General features: G+C 35.8%; 1 long non-coding RNA gene across 1 annotated transcript in view; it reads left to right on the top strand.

Annotated features, from left to right (window-relative positions):
• The first annotated feature begins 6834 nt into the window (after positions 1–6834).
• LOC141552996 (uncharacterized) overlaps positions 6835–19032 on the top strand; it is a 42154-nt gene continuing 29956 nt past the window's right edge. The window contains exon 1 of the long non-coding RNA XR_012485259.1: positions 6835–7049. This is a non-coding gene — a long non-coding RNA (uncharacterized LOC141552996). The remainder of the gene's footprint in view (positions 7050–19032) is intronic.

Below are 19032 nucleotides of genomic sequence, written 5' to 3' on the forward strand. Positions count from 1 at the left end.
GTTCCCTTTCCTTTTAGTTTCTCCAACTACAAAATGGGCATAAAACAATAGCACCTATTTCTGAGGTGAGAATCAAATGAGATACTTATAATATAAAATGAGATAATATCTGTGTCTAACACATTGAAGGTTCTATATAAAAGTATATCAAAAAGTATATATTTATCCCCTTCCCTTTCTCTTCTTCCCTCATCATAACCTCCTTCTACATCTGTAAAATGGAATAGGCAGGAGTTCTTAACTTTATGAATCAGGGTGCTCTTTTGCAGTCTAGTGAAGCTTTTGGCCTCTCTGAAATTTTTAAAGAATTGGAGGAAATATTGTTGTTGTTATTGTTGTTTGTCTTTTGTTCACAATAAGGACCCATGACTTCAGGGAGATGATGTCATGACACTTACATGAGTTGGGCTTAAGTTAGAGAGATCTGTACAAAGTTACCAGCCTTACTTTCTCTTCCAGAGCCATCTGGATCCAAATTACTGAAGATGGACCTGAATAGAGGAAATATTAAATGTCAGTTATAATTTGATGAAAATAAAGATGTAATTCTCATCCCATCCAGGTTCACAGATAACCCTCACCCATTATGGTCTCAAGATCCCAGATTTAAAAATTTTTAGATTCTCTTTAAAGTCCCTTCTATTTCTTCAGTTCTGTGAATTTTGGGGTTTCTTAATATTGACAATAAGACGTTGTTATTTAGTCATTTCAGTTGTGCTTACTCTTCATGATCCCATTTGGGACAAGAGGATACATGTCATACAAAAACTCTAAACTGTGAGGGATGACTTCATAGAAGGGTAACAACTAAATGTGAAGGGTTCCAAAATTATGATTATCAGTAAATGTTTGATTTGTGTGCTTATTTTATATACTTATATATCTAGGACCTGTAAAAAAATTTTTGGGTGAAAAAGGGTCACAAGTGGAAAAAGTTTAAGAAGCCCTGGGTGAGAGAAATGTGTGAATGTATGTGGATGTATCAGTTAGGTGGCTCCATTATGGATAGAGTGCTGGTTCTGGAATCAGGAAGACATCTTCTTGAATTTAAATCTGGCTTTACACATTCAATATCAAGTCACTTAACCACACATTCACGCATTTCTCTAACCCAAAGCTTCTTAAATGAGCAAATTTATGAGAACAAATCATTAATTCAAATCTGAAGATATGAATTGAGGTGGCCCCTTTGCAAACAGTCCAAATTTCTTTTTGTCCAGTTCTGTTTGTAGGGGTTCTTCATGATAATGAGGCTCCAGTCACCATGTTCATCTTGTTTCTGCCATTATGGTAGCTGGCGTTTATGTCATATGTTAGCTTTATAAAACACTTCACTTATGTTATCTCACTTAGGATCTCATATCTTTACAACAACAATTAGGTAAGTGTATTATTATTCCCATTCCAAAGGTGAGGTGAGGATTGAAGTCCATCAACTTGGCTAGTAAAAGGCATATCCAAGAATAGAACTCAGGTCTTTAGAATCCAAAGTGAGGTCGTGTTGTTCAGTCACTTCTGACTCTTTATGATCACATTTGGAGGTTTCTTAGCAAAGATAGTGTAGTGATTTTGCCCTTTTTTTCTCCTGCTGAGGAACTGAGGCAAATAGGAGTTAAGTGACTTGCCCAGAGTCACACAGCTAGTAAATGTCTGACACCAGGTCTGAACTCAGAAAGATGAGTCTTCCTAGCCACCACTCTATCTAATGGGCAATACAGCTAACATATATTATGTATGTGGGTGTATGTATATATGCATTCACATACACATACATACATACCTTCATATATTATATGACTATATTACATAGAATTTTAAAATTTACAAAGCATTTAACCAATGCCATCTCTTAGTAGAGGAATAGAGAAGAGAAAAAAAGTAATCTAATTTTGCCTCAAAAATCCATTTTAATTTTTTGGGGAAAATTGACTTAAAATTTATGAGCAAAAAAATCCTATGGAAATTTCCCCCTTCCCCCTCCCAGAATTTCATAGGCTCATAGAAATTAAGGCTAGAAGGGACCTCAGAGTTAATTTAGTTTGAATCTTTCTTTTCAGAGGTGATAAATAGAAAATCGAAGAGTATGAATCTCATTTTTTTGGAGTTCAAATTTAATGTTCTTTCTACTACATCACATTTGTAGCAATAATAACAAAAACAACAAAGATATAATGGTCACCCATTCTCATTGGCTGTTCCCTATGCCTGGAATTCTCTTTTCCGTCATGTCTACTTCTGGGTTTCCCTAATATCTTTTAACTAAGATATACATTCTCACCAAGTTTTTCCTGGTGGTCCTTAATATTAATGTTTTCCCTCTGATACTACTTCCAGTTTACGCTGTATTTTTTACTTGTTCTAAGTCATTTGCATGTTATCTCTCCATCAAAATATGAACTTCTTGAGAGCAGGGACTAGAGTTATTTATTTTTCTTCTTTGTATCCTTTGTACAGTATCTGGCAGATAATAGGTATTACATACATATACCTATATATATATATATATATATATATATATATATATATATATATATATATATATATATTCAGGGAAGATTAGTACCTCTGGTGTAAGGGCTGCTGAGCCCTCTTTATGGCTACTTTCTACTTTTAGTGTCCACCTGACTCATCCAACTCTCACTTGTGGCTCCCAGAAACTGTAGGGTATATAGTGACCACAACCTATAAAAAAAACCTTTTCAACAGATGAGTTAAGTTAGGTTGAGGGTAAGGAAAAGCATCCCATACTTTTGCATGCATTAGGGAGGTGTCTGTTCCCAGCATGTGAAGACTTCTTTTGGCAGAATGGAGAAATGAAAATAATGTGTTCCAATGTCTATGAAGGAAGCTGAAGCAGATACTGTGGAGTGCTTAGAGCTTTGTTAGCCATTAATGCCACCAAGGTCATCCACTGGCTCATCAGTTGTCTTAACTTTGTCTTGCTACTGGACTCCAATGATTCTGGAAGAGAGAGTTGAAGTCAACAACTTTGCCCACTCTGCTTCATTTAAATCCAACTTTTGTTTGAATAAAAAAGTAGGTGTTTAATAAATGCTTGTTGAGTTGATTTGATTTGACCAGATCAAGCTCCCAAAGATTGTTATTTATTCCCTTACTTTTTTTTTTTCTTTCTAACCATAAGGATTTTTTCTATCTTTATTTACCACATTTTGCATCTTTATTCACAAACATTCTTAAGGGAGGAAACCCAGTTAATCAATATCTTTCAGCTGGTTTGTAAATGTGACGCACAGCTTATCTAAAACAAATTTTCCTATGGAAAGTTTTACAATCTAGAAAAATTATGATTAAAGAGCTGAAATTCAAATACATTTTGGATTTCTGAAGAAGAAAGTTTAGGCAATCAAGGGATGAATATAAAACACAATGCTCACAATATTCCAAAGCTGTTCTTTGAAGTATGTGAAAGCTTTGTCTGTACATTCTGGATCTGTAAAAGATTAGAAGTTGGAATTCAAGGACTGTTAGAAACCAGACAAGCATAGCCTCTTGGGTCCAAGATCTTGAGCTGGCAGAAAAGAAATCTGTTCTCAAACAACTACCATTAAATCCACAAGGGCACATTCCCCATTCCTCTCTGCTCTCCACCACCATCCTTTTGTGCAGACAGTTTTAACTTCCTTTGTGGAATGTACAGTTCTGAGTGATCAGAACCAATTGGGGATATGTACATCTGCCCTTGAGCATCTTGGAAGAATTTGCTTGTCAAATTCTCTCCACTGACTTCAAAACACACAAGGAATTCCCCCATTAGCTGCCTAACCCACTGTACATGCCTGAACACAGATGAGGTACAGAAAGCTGAAAAATAAAATAAAAGGTATCTGGGACCTAGTAAGTTTCTGTGAGGTCAGTACTCCTTAAGGCTATTAACCCTCTCACATCTGCTGCCTTCCTTCATCTTTTCATTTAGAAATAATCAATGGAGCCAGCAATGCAAGCTCAGCGACCTGAGGCCAAAATACCACCCTCCAAAAAAAGAACTTGAACCAAGGTCAGGAAAGCACTCAGTACACCAAATCTCTCAGTGAGGTCAGATGGCTAACGTCAGAACATCTAGCTCCTGCTCCATATCAGCATCCTGGAGCACAAAGATTGGCAGGAAAGGTATAGGCAGGAAGTCACTGGTGATTCTCTGGTAATACTTTTTTCTGGGCCAAAATACATACCTAATTAAAACAGGATAGGTGGCAAGAGTAATACAAAACAAAAAACTCTAACGCTTCATCTCATACTAAGCAAATTGGTAAAGATGAGGTAGAAGTGGTCAATGTTGGAGGGACTGTGGAAAGACTGGCACGCCAATACTCTGTTGCTGGAGCATTTCAGTGAGCATTTTGAAATTATGCTAAAATACTAACTAAAATGTTCACACTCTTTGACCTTGCTGCTAGGTATATATCTCAAGAAAAGCAAAGATGGAATGAAAGATCAATTATTCTCTCATTTTTAGAACAGCTTTTTTGTGGCAGCAAAGAATTGGATATAAATTAGTGTCTACTAATTGGAGAATGGTTAAATGAGTGGGGACAAAAATGTAATGGAATATTAATGTGTCATAAGAAATTAAAAAGATGAAGAATATGAAATCCTGAAATTGTGTGACTTGCTCATGATCACATGCTCATTCAAACTGATGTAGCACAAGTCAGGTATTAATCCCTGCAACCTCTTTTCATCTGTCTTCATCTGTATCACTCAAATGGGCTTCCCATATTCAGTGGCTGCTTTCTAAGCCCAATTTTGCAGATGGCTTAAAAATAACCTCCTCCAAGATTCCATTTATCACCATCTCTGTCTCATCTTTGAGTCTCAGTTTTGTTATGACAACGAAGTATTAAGGGCAGTGAGAACAAATGGGGCAGCACCAGCCTTGTTGCACAGTTTAATTTTGTAAAATTTTTTGCTAACCAAGCTTAGTAAACACGTTCATTTTATAGATGAAACAGCTGAGGTTTTAGAGAGGAAAATAGCTAAGTGCACAGCTAGCTATGGCAAATTTAGTGGTCTAAATTGACCACTAGCTAGCTGTGTGGCTAGCCATTTCCCCCTCTGTGGACCTCAGATGAATGAAGATGTTCATTCACTCCTTCCTTCCTTCCTTCATTCAGTAAGTACTTGTTAAGTTACTTTTATATGAAAGGCATTGTTTTAGGCAATATAAATACCAAATTCTCTCATTCATTCATTCAATAAGTACTTATTAAGTTACTATTATATCAAAGACACTATATTAGGAGATATAAACACCAAATTCATTCATTCATTCATTTAATTCAATATGTACTTGTTAAGTTTTTATTATATGAATGACACTGTGTTAAGAGATAGAAACGTCATGAAATAAAATATTTCCTGCTCTCAAGGAGTTTACATTTTTCTGTTTGGATTACATGATTGGTGAATCCCTCCTTAATGTGAATAATCTGTGCTTTTAGTATAACAGGATGCTGGAGGTAATGTCTGATGCAGAGTGGAAATCCCCAGCATTCAATTACTTAGTCTCTTAAGAATTTGCCCTAACCAAAGAGTTGTTGAAAGGGAGTTGATATAACTCATAGATTACTCCTCTTAGTAAAAGAGAAGATACTGATAAACACTTTGGGATAAACATAAGGGTAATAGGACATATGTGGAAAGGCAAAGTGACCAGGGACCGAGAGGGACAAATTAGGAAACCTTGAAAGGAGAGTCCCAGCTACAAAAATATCAAATTAAGTGTAAGACAATTGCTATGAGATAAAAGCATGTGCAAGAGACATAACACAGAGGCTGGGTTGCTAGAACTATTTTGGAATGTTGACTCCTATAGTGGCAAAACCTTATTCCCTTTCTCCCTTCTTTTCTCCTTTTCACTCTGAACACACTCTATTCTTTTCCACACCACAATTCACACAGTTCTCTGAGCTTGAACTGTTCTTCCTGTCTCTCTTTGCTATGGAATTACTTACCATTTTTAATTAAAATTAAATTAAACTCAAGTATCTTCTTATCCAGAAAACCTTCCCTAATTATTTTTTTTGGTAATCACACATGTACACAAATGTGCATGTGCACACACATACACACTCTTCTGTTAATAATATTTCCTCTTATCTCACAGAACACTTAAATTTATGTCGAGTTCTAATGTACTTATTATATAATGTTACATAATTATACATACTGATATAATTATACATACTTATTATATATTTATTATATTATACATTATACATTACGTGATATAATGTTGCATTATACAATATATTGTATATAATGGATATTCTGATTGTCTCTGTTTTATTTTTACCTCAATTCAAACCAAGATTGGAACTATTTTCTATGTGCTTTGTATATTATGCTAATGAGTATGTAAAGGGAGACATGACTCCTGTCTGGCTGTCAGAATGCTGAATGCCAACCTATTCTAAGTAGTTTCAAGATTCTTTGAAAAGAATTGTGAAGAAAAAAGAGATTTTTTGAATGATAGACTAAGAGCAGTTGGACCCTCAGATGCGTTTAAGGGATGACTCATCATGCTTCTTGCCCTTTAAAGCTTAAAATAGTAGAGAGAGATGATTTAGGACTGCTCTCTCCTAGTGTTAATTTTCTCCTACTCCAAGCTGAGATTTTATTGAACTCTTTGCTAAACTTGCTCTGTGTTCCTTAGCATGATCTCATCTGTAGAATTTCTCCAGTTTCTTTTTGTTGTTTTGTTTGCAAAAATGAGTTTACTCAATATTAGCTATTTTGGAGTAGTCATTTGTTTATACTGGGAAAGGGGCTTAGCTAGTGAGTTTAAGCTAAAGGCTTGTTTTGAGAAGGAGGAGAACAAGAATAGTAGAAGTTGTAGTTGTAGTAGTAGTAGTAGTAGCAGCAGCAGCAGCAACAGCAGCAGTAGCAATAGCAGTAATAGTAACTAGCATTTATGTGGCGTTTAAGATTTACAAAGTGCTTTATTTATATTATCTCATTTTATTCTCCCAACAAGCCTATGAGGTAGATGCTGGGATAGCATGGTTTGGAGCTGGTGACCAAGAAGGAAGGTAGGTAATTACCTTTGCAGGTAATATGAGGGGAAAGCTCACCATTTAGAGCCTTCTGTGATTCTGGAGGTAAAGTCAAAGGTTCCACTGGAAAGAGGGGAGGAAGGTACTCCCAGAGGATGTATGGGAAAGCTCTATGGCATCAGTAGTGACGGTAGGTAGGTAGTTGGAAGATCACTTTATTTGAGGTTAGGAGATCTACATCTAAAGCTAATACTTGTTTTTGTCAACTGCATGTTTCTAGACAAGGCATAGGTAACCTGTCTGAATATCAGTTTCCTTCCTGTTAAAAATGGCAAATGATACTCAATGTAGAATCTCAGAATTTTAGATATGAAAAGGTCCTCAGAAACCATTAAGTTTAATTCATATTTGAACATGAAGATGCTTTTAAATATCATCAGCAAATAGTTATCAAGCCTTTGTAGGAACACCTCCAGGATGGAAGATCCCACTGTTTTTCTCACTGTTATTTGGAAAACCTTATGGCATTCTATGAAGAGGAGGTTGTACTGGTTGTCATTGTAACATTCATAGAGCACTTAGTAGGTACTAGGCATTATGATAGAGTGCTTTACAATTATTACCTCATTTAATCCTCAACAACAACCCTGGGAAGTGTGGTGGGTGGATTGCTTGAAATAAGAGGAAACCATGATTCAAGGTTCTGAGCATATAAATTTCTTAAACAATGCATGCCAATTGCATAACAAAATAGGACTAGGTCTCAGTTTTGTCACTAGATCCCAAATACAAAGGGAAACATATTTATGCATTAAAAATAATTAATCAATCAAGATTAATTGAGAGAACCATTAACAATGATGCAAAATCAGATAATTTGATTTCTAATTGGAAGAAAGATTAGGCATTTTCTGAGTTGGCAGGGGGAAAACACCCAGGAATAGTTTACTGAAATCAGAAAAAGATGTGTCCTACTCTCTCCAAGTGTCAGTAAACAATCAAAGGAACATGGAAAGGATTATTGATTAACAAGTTCGGGGTAAGTTTTTAGATAAAGCATATGGGTTGCTTGAGATAGATATATAATTGTGAGAAATTGCATCTGTCTTTGGATTTAGCTGGATTTCTGGTCAAACACTCTAGTTTAAGAGTGTCTAAGTAACAGGTAGAGGTGGTCCAGCTTCTCAGATTACAAGGTTAGGTCCAAACAATACATTAAAGTTTTCTCACAATTTCCGTAACTGAATAAAGTTTTCTCACAGAAATCAGACTAGACTCATAATTGTATAATAAGGGAACTGAGCTACATCCAGAATTGAGTTACAAGATGGAATCAGTATGCTTAAATCAATTCCCTACAATTCCCTCAGATATAGTTGCTACTATTATTCCCATTTTATAGAAGAGGAAACTGAGACAGACTGAAATTAAATAACTTGTTCAGAATCACACAGTTAACAAATATCCAAGGGTAGATTTGAACTATTAATTAGTTAGTATTATTGCACTGTTTAGTCATCCCATAAGCAATGTACAATTACTATCACTTTTTGTCATTATAACAGCCCTAGGAAGGAAGGCTTTTGGCAACAATGAAAATCTAAATTAATTATTAAGGACATATAAAGATACTACCTTCATCCAGAGAAATAATTAATAAATAGAAGTATGCATAAAATAACTTTACATATACATACATATATCTATTTGTGTCTAATGGTAAAGGAGAGGGGGAAAGGAAAAATTTTACATGATAATTTTATTATATACATAAAAGGAATAAAAGTTGAGCATAATAGATTTGCAATATCATGCTCAATCATTTTTATTGCAATGTTATAGAAATACTTATTTTATACAATAAATTTAAATATGAATAAATAAAAATTTTTTTAAAGAATTAAAAAAAAGAAATCACTCTGGAAACAAAAATTTGAGGTTCTGAGCATATAGATGCATTATCCAATGTATGCCATTTACATAACAGATTGGACTAGACCTCTTCAGCTCTGGTACTAGAATGAAACTGTTTTTTATGCACTAAAAACAATTGAATCAATAAGACTAATTATTCTTAACAGAATAGATCCATGTATTCCATTGGCCGACTAGGATAAATACCTGCAGCAAAGGAGCATAGGAGAGACACTTGGGAGTAGGAGTTGAAGCTGGGCAAAGGTTGAAGGCCATGGCTCTTCCAAGTAGCAAAGATATAGGAAGGTTCCTAATGAGAGGACAGCATGGAGGACTCCAGATAATATATGGTCACTAAGGCATTAAAAGAGAGGAAAAGACATCACACTGAAAAGAAAGGTAGGAAGCCTGTAGAAACAATCCACCTACTTCATAATTTTTCTGCAGAAAGTTCCTGTAGTTATAAAATACTCTAGGAGAGGGTTTATGTGGCAAGGGAGGTGACATATACAGTAGAGTGCCAGAGTTAGAATCAGAAGACATGAATTCTATTCTTACCTCTGACCTTACTAGCTGTGTGCCCAAGGAAAAGGCACTTACCCTTCCTCATTTCACTGTCCTCATCTATAAAATGAGAGAGATGGACAAGATGGTTTTTAAGGTTATTTCTAGCTCTAAGTCAGTGACTCTATTTTTCCTCTTTGTTTGATAATGTAAAAACAAGAAGCACCTTTATCATTTTATATAAACTCATGTTATTTTTAATTCATTTCAGAGCCTTCTCCCTAATTACTTGTGGATAACAGCTAGATTAATGAATCTATCCATACCTTCTTCTTCATCTTCATCATCATCATCATCAATCATTATCTAGCACCTACTATGTGCCAGATACTATGCTAAAGGCTTTGGATGTATTCTCTTATTTGATCCTCACAACAATTCTATGAAGTAGTTGCAATTATTATCCCCATTTTATAGATGAGGAAACTGAAGCAAACAGATGTTTGTTGACTTGTCTAGGGTCACACATCTGAAAATGTTGGAGATTAGGTATTTTTAATATACATTTTTATGAAGCATTTTGGGAGAGAAAAATCATAACAAAAGGGAAAAACCATAAGAGAAAAAAAGCAGAAGAAAAAGAAAAAAGTGAATATGGCATGTGTTGATTTAAATTCAGTGTCCATAGTTCTCTTGCTGAATGCAGATGGCATTTTTCATCCAAAATTTATTGGGATTGCTTTGGATCACTGAACCACTGAAAAGAACCAAGTCTTTCATAGTTGGTCATTGCACAATCTTGCTGTTATATGTACAATGTATTCCTAATTCTATTTGTTTCACTCAGCATCAGTTTGTGTATATCTTTCCAGGAAGTTCAAAAATCATCTTATTCATCATTTTTATAATAATAATAATAATAATCCATTACCTTTATATACCATAACTTACTTAGCCATTCCCCAATTAATGGGCATCTACTCATCGTCCAATTCTTTGCCATTACAAAAAGAGCTGCTACAAACATTTTTGCACATGTGGGTCCTTTTCCCTCCTTTATGATTTACTTAGGATACAAACCCAGTAGAGACATTGCTAGATCAAAGGGTGTGCACAGTTTGATAACTCTTTGGGCATAGTTGCAAATTGCTCTCCAGAATGGTTGAATCAGTTCCTAGTATTGCATAAAGTTTTCCTTATTCATATGTGTGGTTATTTTTGTTCATATTCTTGGCCATAGTTTGAGGTCTTGAACATAATAAATATAGATATGTGCCAGGTAAATGCATTTAGAGCCTCACTGGATCACTATTTATTGTATCCAAGAATGCATTTCTTGACATATTAGGATGGCTATCAAAGCATTCTCGTTTGAGAGGTGACTCCACAGAATAAATATGAAAAAAGACTAATCAACATGGCAAAGTAGGAATCACACTGTATTGGAAGATAGGAAATCTGGGGTCTAATCAGGGATGTGCTGGTAAATGTTTAATAACATACTCTAGGAATAGGGGAATAGGGAGAAGTGGAGAATGTGTGCTGGACACACTTTTAAGTTGTATCAGCATTTTCTCCATCATTTTCTTAAGTCTAGATTATCAACAAAACAATAACCATGCCCTGATTGTGTAGTGTTTTTGAATTTTGAGATTCAAATGCTTTCACTGAAAATTTAATAACCAAGTTTTCCAATGGAGCCTCTATGAGGTAGCTTCAACACACACATTCCTAGTTCTAATCCTCCCTCTAGGTAGTTGCACTACAAGGTTTCATGAAGTTGTTGTATGGTTTTAGGCAAACCCCTTTTTCTTACTAGGTTCTATTGCCCTCATCTGTAAAATAGAAATAACATCTCTCTAAAGTATACAAGAGGCAGTATGGTAGACCTCTATTCCAGTACTAGCTCCACTATTTGGATTACATCTGGGACCCCTGGCTAAAGTATTTCTCATGTCTGGGTTTTAGTCTTCTTTTTGACAAAATAAGAATATTGCATGAGATGCTTGCCAGAGTTCTTTCTTTTTTTAAGTTTTTTGACTTTGAGATGTCCAATATATATTTATTAATGAATTAATTAATAAGTGAACATGTTTCCTATAGCTGTGATAGCCATAGTGATGTTGATCTCATCATTTGATCTCTTTGGTCCAATGTTATACCCTTTCTATGATAAAGAAGTTGTACTAGTTTGCCAAACACACTGGAGGCAGAGAAATGCTGGTAGGTAGGGCCTGAGGTTCAAGGTTGATTTCTCTATTCAAGCACTTCTACCAGGTTATTAATTGTTTATACACCTCTGCAGGTCTGTGGGGATGGAAAAATGAAGATGAGCAATGCAAAAATAAAAAGGGCAGATAAAAAATTGTGAGACAAGGAGTGACCATGGCAGTCATCATAGGCAGGAAGGTATTCCACCTCATACAGGTAGCCTGTGTTAAAGTCCCATTTACCTTTGTTCATTATGAATGCTCACATGGTCCTCTGCCAACTAGTCCTTCTCCTACATATGAGTTCTATTATATCAATGTTCTTATTAAAAGATCTGAAGTAAACACCCAGAAGTGAAATCTCAACAAAATAGACTACAGGAAATATTATCATGTGTTTGTTTTGGAAGCTATTTGATGCACAAATGCATAGATCTGTTTTTAAATTTAAAAAAAAAACTGTTTAACATGGGAATCAAGATATATTATATGAATCTTCTGCCCTGATCTCAGAGGCTTCTTGTTTAGTCATTTCATTTGTGTCTGACTCTTTGTGATACTCATTTAGGGTTTTCAGCAAAGATATTAGGTAGTTTACCATTTCCTTTCCTGGTTCACTTTAGAGATCAGGAAACTGAGGCAAACAGGGTTAAGTCACTTGCCCAAAGTTTCAAAGCTAGTAAATATCTGAGTTTAGATTTGAACTCATGAAGATGAGACCCAGCACTCCATCCATTGCAGCACCTCACTGCTCTTCTAGACACAAGAGAGTGGTAAATGTTGGAAGATCCTGGCTAAGCTCTGGAAAAAGGCTCTCAGGGCTCTGTGGAGTTCAAATGATAGTATTTCATCACAACTCTTTAAATCATAAGTCCTATGCCCGTTCCCTTTTCTCTAGAAACAGGTAAAAGGTTTCACATAACCGATGCACCCACACATGGAACATATCTGGTTTCCTGTTCAGATAACACCCACGTGATGCCGGCATGCTAAGAACGAGAGATAAGAACAATCCTGCCAAGTGCCAGGAATGCAAAGCATGCAATCACTGGGCGGCATGGAAGGTCATTCTTCAGCCCACTTGGCAGCTCAGAAATGTGACACCATCTCATTAAAGTTAGTGTTTTCTGCAGACGTGTCCTATAAAATAATAATATTCCAGTGCATTGATATTTTCATCTGAATGTCTTTGGTTCATCAGTAAACTGGAATCTTATGCCCTTGCTACCTCCTTCAGAGTATGTATACACACATCTTGCACATACAGCATTCTCCTTTGGCTGTCAATCATTTTTAAATGGTTATCACCACAGTTGTGAAAGACTTGGGACTGAACAAAAGCAGGAAACCAATTTACTAAAATGTTAGCTGAAGCAATTGGAAATTCACTTATCATATTATATGCTTCACTGAGCTCTCCAGTTGCAGAAAGATAGGCTGAGAGCCATCTTAGGGTAAGGCAAATAGGGAAAATTGCCCTAACTCTGAGCTTTGGGGATAGAAACTAAGTTTTTTTAAGGATCAAGTGGCAAGAGCTATGTAGGATAGGAGAGAAGAAAGGGATAGGAGCAACTGATACTGTGCTAAGTGTTGGCAAATAAAAAATAATTTACAATCCCTACCCTCAAGTACTCCATAGTTTTTTTTTATTGTTATTAAAGCTTTTTATTTTCAAAACATATGCATGGATAATTTTTCAACATTCACCCTTGAAAACCTTGTGTTCCCAATTTTCCCCTCCTTCCCTAACCCCTTTCCCTAGATGGCAAGTAATTCAATATATGTTAAATATGTTAAAATATATGTTAAATCCAATATATGTATACATATTTATACAATTATCTTGCTGCACAAGAAAAATCATATCAAAAAGGAAAAATGAGAAAGAAAATAAAATGTAAGCAAATAACAAAAAAAGAGTGAAAATGCTATGTTGTGATCCACGCTCAGTTCTCACAGTCCTCTCTCTGGGTGCAGATGGCTCTCTTCATCACAAGATCATTGTAGTCCACATATCCAAGGGAAAACAACGTGAAAACAGCTATGTACAACAAGATATAAATATAAGTAAATTGGAGATAATAAACGGAAGGAAGGCATTAGAATTAAGGGAAATCAGGAAAGGCTTCTTAGAGAAGGTGAGATTTTATCCAGAACTCAAAGGAAGCCAGAAGGCAGAGCTAAGGAAGAAGATATTTCCAGATATGGGGGACAAGCTAGTGAATATGCCCAGATTTGGAGGACTGCCATATAGGAGGAACAGCCAAGAAGATGATGTCTCCAGAAAGGTATGAGAAGGTCAAGTTACAAAGGGCTTTATAAGTTAGAAAATTTGGTTTTTTTTTCTTCTCATGTTAAGAAGGAATACTGGAGATTATTGAAAATTTTTTTAGGAAGAATAATTTGACAACAATGGGGAAATGTGATGGGTACAAAAATCAATGTAGAGGGAACAACTGGGATTGATTTGTTTGTCTTTGCAAGGCACATTGGGGTTAGTTGACTTGCCCAGGGCCACACAGCTATTAATGACAAGTGTCATTTGAATCAGGCCCTTCTGGACTGGTGCTGTATCCACTATTCCACTTAGCTGTGATATTGGGTTATTTTGCTGGCCAAAATATTCTTCCAGATAACATTGCTGTTGATGGTTTTATATACATACATACACACATACATACATTTATACGCATATAGATAGATAGTTAGATAGATAGATGATTATAAACCCAGCAGTTACAATAATCCTAATTAACATTCACGTAGCACTTTTAGGTTTGCAAACCCTTCACATGTATTGTCTCATAATTCTTACAACAGTTCTAAGGGCTGAATACTATTTTTACAGGAGCTTTACAAATGAGGAAATTGAAGCTGAGAATTTAAATGATTTGCCCAGTCAGGGTCACACAGCTGATAAATGTCTTAGGCAGGATGTGAACTCAGTTTTTTTTTTTTTTTTTTCTGGTTCTAAATACAAATCTAAAGTCTGCTGCCTAGCTGCCATAGTAGTCACTATGAGACTAATGGGGACCACAAGTTGTTTCACACTTGAAAAAGAGTCCATTTTAAAAATCAAGAGTTCTCCCTTCTTTCCTCCTTTTCAACTCATATTACTTAGACATCCTCTTCCATTATCTGCTCCTTCCTTATAGTGTCACATGAATACTGGCTCTTTTTCTGGTCAAAAACATATCACAATATGAATTCCTGAATCCATCTCTTTCTGTCTTTTCTTTCTTTCTTTCTTTCTTTCTTTCTTAAGCAAATCAATTTTTCTAAATTCTCTTCTTTTTTCTAATATTCAGTTTCTCCCTATTCTCCTGGCCCCATCCATACCTGCAAATAGGCCAATGTCTCCTCCATCCTTAAACAGCCCTCACTTAATCTAACCATTCCCAGAAACTATCTTCCTATGTTTTTTCTTCCCTTATTAAATAAATTTCATGAGAAAACTATCCCCATATGCTGTCTCCACTTCCTCCTCTCTCACCTGTTTCTAAATCTTCTGCTATCTGGCTCCCACATTTATCATTCAATCAATATTTCTCTCTCCAAAGTTACCACCTATATCTTAATGGTCAGATATGATGGTCTTTTCTCAATGTTCCTTTTTTGATCTCTTCAGCCTTTCTCCTGGGACTTCTCCTCTGACCAATCTTCGGTCTCCTTAGCTGGATCTATATATAGGTCATGCTTACTAAATGTGGGTTTTTCTCCTCTGTTGTGAGCCGCCTTCTCTTTTCCTTCCATGCTTCCTCCTCTGATGATTTCATCAGCTGCCATGGCTTCAGTTCATCTTTATGTGGATGATTTCAAAACCTATCTATCCAGCCCTAATCCCGCTCCTGAACTCCATTCTTATGTTACTTATTTCCTTTTGAACTTTTCACCCTGAATGTTCCATAGGTAAAACTCAACATGTCCAAAACAGAATTCATAATCTTTTCCCCAAACTCTCTTCTTTCTCCAACTTTCTTGCTATTGTCAAAAACAAAATCATTCTCTCAGCTACTCGGGTTCACAGCCTTGGAGTTATCCAATTTGTTGACCAATCTTGCTTTTGTCTTCACACCATCTCTCATTTACATTCCTGTTACTCCATTCATACAACTGCCATTGTACTTCAAGCTCCTATCTCTTCATCCCTAGATTATTACAATAACTACTGATTGGTCTCCTTCCCTCAAGTCTCTCTATACTCCCTTCCATCCTCCACTCAGTCGCCAAAGTGATTTTACTAAAAGGAAAATCTGTTTCAACCCTTACTCAATAAACTCCAGTGGCCCCCTATTACCTCCAGAATTACATATAAAACCTAACCAGGACTTTTCTTCCTCTCCTCTCTTCTTATACTTAACTTCTTCCACATAGTTTATAATCCAAATGTACTGATCTTACTATTGCTCACACCTCTATCTCCTGCTGTCTTTTCATTAGCCTTCCTTTATGATTGGAAATCTGCCTCTTTCCTTCTGGGGCTTCCTTCAAAATACCTCAAAGCCAAACTTCTGCCAGAGGTCTTTACTAGTACCTGCTATTATTAGTGTCTTTCCACTGAAATTTCCTTTCTTTTGTACTTTATATATCTGATATGTACATCATTATTCAGATGTTTCCTCTCCCATCAGAATGTGAACCTCTTGAGAACAGGAACTGTGTGCTTTTGACTTTCTTGTATCTTCTGGGATAAAGTAAATGCTTGTTAACTGATTTATTGACTTATAAGGGAAGCTGGCTGACAGTGAATAGAATGCCAGGTCTAGAGTCAGGAAAACTCATCTTTGTGAGATCAAATGTGCCCTTAGATATTTATTAGCCATGTGACCCTGACTGGGAAAGTCACTTAATCCTATTTTCCTCAGTTTCCTCATCTGTAAAATGAGCTAGAGAAGAAAAGCAAACCACTTCAGAATCTCTGCCCCAAGAAAGCCTCAAATGAGATCACAAAGAGTCAAAAGTGACTGAACAAAAAACTAATTGTCTGAGTCCAGGAAGGATTTTACATTAACCAGGAAGGAAGCCAGTGAGACATCATCAGAAGATATTGGTGGTCCTGTAAGAGTTTCCCTTTCATACATGTGCTTACCTTAGCTATGTATGTTTTTATATGTGCATCCTTTATGTATGATTCCTATGAATGCCCATTCTTTACACTAACAACTGATATTTTTTGTGATAGTGTGCCCCATATTTATAAGAGGGTTGAAACTTTTCTTATTATGTTATTTCATTAAATGCCTTTACTTAAATTAATCATGTTTCATGAGTACAGAAAAACTAAATATATATATATAAATAAAAAATTTATATATAAAACTTTATAAAATATATTTTTGAAAGTAAAAACTATGATTTTTTAAACTAAATACAGAAGTAAAAAATACCTTTAGCTGGGGTAGCTGTTCTAGAGACCACACAAATATGAAGCACACACATTATACAGAGTATAATACATGGTAGAGTATGATAGTGGCAAAGAAAAGAGAGGAACATTTGAGAAAGGAGAAAACATTTTTATTTTGTAGGAGTTGGAGAAGGATTAGGGAAGGCTTCATGAAAGAGATAACACCTGAGCTCAGCTTTGAACAAGAAGGATTTCAATAGATGGAGAGAAAGACAAAGGATGTTTCAGGCAAAGGAATGGCTTGTGTAAATGTATGTGGACAGTGGCAGACAAAATGAGATAATAGGTAGTCCAGTTTGACTGGAATCTAGAGTATGTGAGGGAGGTAGTATGAAATGAAGATGGAAAAATAAATTGAAGCCACTGGCATAGAGCTGTAAGTAAACTGATGATGTAAAAGTGGGGTGGGATTGGGGGGAAGAGAGGAGAGAATTGCTCTTGGGTTGTTTTAAATTCCAAATAAAGAATGTCACTTCTCTACTCAATAGCCTCCAGTGGCTTCCTATTTCTTCTGTGATCAATTACAAACTTCTGTTCAGTACTTTTAAAGATCTTAGTAAGTCTCAAACTCCTTTGATCTCATTGTACTATGCATTACTCCCTTTCAAGTAATTTAGAATTCATTCCCATTTCTTTTTCTATGCTGTGTCCAGGCTGTCCTGCATGCTTTGAATGTACTACTTTTAAACCTCTGTCTTTTAGAATTACTAGTTTCCTAAAACTATAGCTCAGAAGCTGCTACTATTGTGTTTAACTTCCAGTAAGCTAGAAAATAGAATAAGCTCAAAATAAAAGATTAAGAGTTAGTTCAAAATAAAAGAATTAGAGGCAATATGTAGAAAGTGTGTTGGGAATTTAGCCTAATGATGCAGATTTTAATCCTGGCTCTCTCACTCAATATTGTATGATCCTAGTCAAGCCAAATCACCTCTGTGCCTTAGCTTCCTTCATCTATCAAATTTTTTTTTAAATGTCGGAGTAGGTTTGGACTAAATGACCTCTAAGGTCTCTCATAGTTCTTCATATGATTCTATAAATTAGATGACCTAGTCAGGGTGCAAACTATATTCTATTTTAACATATTAATACCTTATTACTTAAGCACATGTTCCCTTCTGTATTTTCATCAGCTAGACTGAAATAGAAGAAGAATCAGTTGGTTAGGGAGTGTTAAGGAACACGCCCAAGTGTGAAGGGGCAGGCCAGTTCTCCAACTGTGAATCACAACCCTGAAGGAGTTGCAAATCAGTCTTTACTGACACAGATGTTGCTTGTGGATTGGGAATGAAATAAATTGGAGGCAAAAAGGAAGAGGAGAGAGATCAGAGAATGCAACTGCCCCTCAGTCTCCTTGTATCATTATCATTCTCTCACATGGAGGGATCCATTCTGCTGGTCTGAGTTGGATCCTCCACAGCCACTGGCAGGCTGCTCCCATAACATCCAGCAGCCACTAACAGGTTGCTCCTGTAACAAGGGAGTATCTCCTTCCAAGACCTAAAAGTTTCTGATTAGATTAAGAGCATTTTTATTTTTCTTCTCTCTCTTCAAATCAGGTTGGCCTCTTTTAGGAGACTGTATAGTGCAGCATAAGCAACCTTAGGTGCAGAATCAGAGAGCCTAGGTTTCAATGCCTAGTAACTAGCTTTGTGATCTTAACCAAACTATTCTCATATTTGGGGCTTCAATTTTCATATTTGTAAAATGAAGGAGTTGGATAAGGATCCAATTAATCTTGGGGAGGCTATGAACATTGTGATAATATTTTAATAACTAGATGTGGATAAAATTATTTCTTTTGTAATTCTATATATTTTATTACAAATAAATAAATAAATGACTGAATAAATAAATGGAGCATAAATAAAGGCACAAATCAGTGCAGTGAATAGAATATTTGATTCAGAATCAGGAAAATCTTCTTGCCTCAAATATTTACTAAGCTATGTGATCCTGAGCCAATTAATTGTCCTTTCAGCTTCAA

The sequence above is a fragment of the Sminthopsis crassicaudata genome, chromosome 1 (assembly GCF_048593235.1).
Source record: "Sminthopsis crassicaudata isolate SCR6 chromosome 1, ASM4859323v1, whole genome shotgun sequence".
Classification (NCBI taxonomy): Eukaryota; Metazoa; Chordata; class Mammalia; order Dasyuromorphia; family Dasyuridae; genus Sminthopsis; species Sminthopsis crassicaudata.